At 33.5% G+C, this 2,478-nt stretch overlaps 1 long non-coding RNA gene and 1 pseudogene across 1 annotated transcript; both read right to left on the bottom strand.

Annotated features, from left to right (window-relative positions):
* Window positions 1–122: 122 nt before the first annotated feature.
* Window positions 123–1,332, bottom strand: LOC111377077 (annotated as a pseudogene).
* A 62-nt stretch (window positions 1,333–1,394) lies between these two features.
* On the bottom strand, window positions 1,395–2,462 carry LOC111377078. The gene is made up of 3 exons (XR_002699629.1): window positions 2,301–2,462; window positions 1,951–2,027; window positions 1,395–1,708 (listed from the first exon to the last, which is right to left on the bottom strand). It is a non-coding gene; the product is annotated as an uncharacterized LOC111377078 (long non-coding RNA).
* Between the last annotated feature and the right edge of the window lie 16 nt (window positions 2,463–2,478).

The raw sequence follows: 2,478 nt of genomic DNA, 5'->3' as shown, positions 1-2,478 counted from the left end.
TATATATATATATATATAATAATAATAAATAAATAAGAAAAACTCAAAAGTTTTCATAAATTGTTTGTATGATAGATTTTGATGTGAAGTAAATGAAAATCAAAGAGAGAGTGAATTCTTACAATTACAGTGGTCCAACCACCATGTGCATTCTCGTCTCTGAGGGATGCATTTTTCACTGGCCGGCTCGCTGTCATTAAATTTTTACCAAATGGGAAAAAAAATTACATCACGTAAAAGTATAATTTCAAGTTCAATGGAGGACGTGCTTTACAAGAGAAAGAAAGCATTCGACTGCTTTGTTTTATGTAAGGTAGTTAAGCTTTCAAGATATAACAAAGAGTAACATGAATTTTGTGTTGATAGAATGTAATTAAAGAAATGTCTATATTTATCGGTTGGGGATGGAGATGAAGAGTATAGAAAGTTTTAAGGATGGATATACGAGTTTCCTAGTGAAAAATACGTGCTACACAGCATTTGGCAATTCATCAAGTTCTCACGTGATCTGTTGATGACATTGAACATATATAGTGTGTGTTTTCTATGTAGTACAAGAGAAGACTCCATAGAGAATACAAATGTATAAGGATTCATTACCTTCTGATAGCAGTCCAACAAAGGAACAAAATGTAAGATGCCATGATCCCTGAGAAGAGAGAGCCTCTATTCACCTGTCTTGATCATGCCAACATTCACTTACGAGATGCGAAATACTTCATGATAGGTATAAAAATCATCTAGAAGATGATTTTTTTTTTTTTCCTTTTTCATAAAATAAATTTACCTTAAAATGCAAGGATATAATCATCATTACAACAAGCAAAATCACAGTCCATGTGATGAAGAACATGTTAAGAGTGCACGATGGTTTTGAGGCGTAAAGCATGTACATCACCGCCAGGGAGACAGAGGCTATATAAAATAGTGTTGACATGAATAATCCAAGGGAACAGCTGCCATAGAAAATTTTAAGAAAAAGGGTAAATGAGCCAAAATACTGTATCTTTTATGTGTCAAGTCTTCAATGAATTATCGAAAGTACTTAGTTTTAAGAAATGAAAAGAGTGTACCTTGATTTATTTCTGTCATCAGGCATCCAATAGTTATTCCACCATGGGATAAACTCAATGACACTTATGAGCTGGAGAATCAAAAAACCCTGCACCGTAAGTTAATAAAAATTGACTCATTCTTCTTCATCTATCGTTTACTTTTTATGCAATGTAGCACGAGATAATTCTTTCATGTCTTGAATATCAGTAATGCCGATAAAGGGATAAATCAGGAACTTGTAAAGGATTTGAAGGTTACCCTGCACCAACACGAGCAAGTTCACCTGCAAAAGGGACAGAAATAACCTTTTACGTAATAGCACAGTAGCGAAGAAAAAGATGGGACGACACTTCTAAAAGGAATAATAGGAGTTCAAAAGACAACTTTCCATATTGCTTTGAAGATAGCTTTATGGTTACAACTTCAGTAATTACTGTTATAATATTTGCTTAAGAAAACTCAAGGAATTGCATTTTTAACTATCATACGTACCATATATTTGAATGTAATACGAGGGAATGAAGAATGAAATCACCAGTGATATAGTCAATATAAGGAATTTCAATGCCCACCATCCAGAATGCCAAGCATTGGGAGCTTCATGTAATTTTCTTGTGTTAAATGTTGTAAGAAACATTACAAAGAAAAATATCTAGATCATACGTCAAGGAAGCTAGACAAATCAACAGAATGGCAGGGCAGATTTCGGGTACACGACCCCAGATTTATTGGAAACAATGCTTAATTTATTGTTGTAATGGTTAAGAAAGAGAGACTTGAATCATAAACAATAAATTTCTGAAATTCGTGCGCTGGTTGACTGTGTAAGGAACATATATGTAGAATTTAATTACAAGAAGAAAGGCACTCTTGATTTTGCTATAAGAAGGATACAAAGCATCCTAAACTCACACGAAGAATTCCCATTGTATGAAAACAATCTCCTTCCTCTTTTCCACAAGCTTTTGTATCTGCAGTGAAAAAGTTCGAAGGAATGAATAGATGAGAACTGCCATAACCAAAAATGACATTATAAAAACGCTTAGATCCATTAAACGTACTTAAATAACCCTCGAAAAGACTTTGAAAGTCATAAAACAAAGAAAAGGAAGGAAGCAAAGAAAGTGTCGTTTTATATAGATATTAGTATATATATCTCTGCATCTTTGGCAATTTTAAATAATTCACAAATTCCATTAACAAGAAAGTCTTTTCATTAACAACGTGGTTGAAATTAGACTTACAATTTAATAACAGTAAAGCCTTTTCTCGATAGTCTCGAAAGAGCCAAGCTATAAGATTGGTTATCAAGAAAATCGTGCCATAAGAACGACGGGCCCATAAAGACTTCTTATTTTCTATTAAACGCTGAACGCTTTTCTGCACTGACAATTCTGGTAATTCTTCCCATTGAGCAGCTTG

This window comes from Olea europaea, unplaced genomic scaffold (genome assembly GCF_002742605.1).
Source record: "Olea europaea var. sylvestris unplaced genomic scaffold, O_europaea_v1 scaffold16027, whole genome shotgun sequence".
NCBI classification, from domain to species: Eukaryota; Viridiplantae; Streptophyta; class Magnoliopsida; order Lamiales; family Oleaceae; genus Olea; species Olea europaea.
This window is presented reverse-complemented; position numbering and strand designations above follow the sequence as displayed.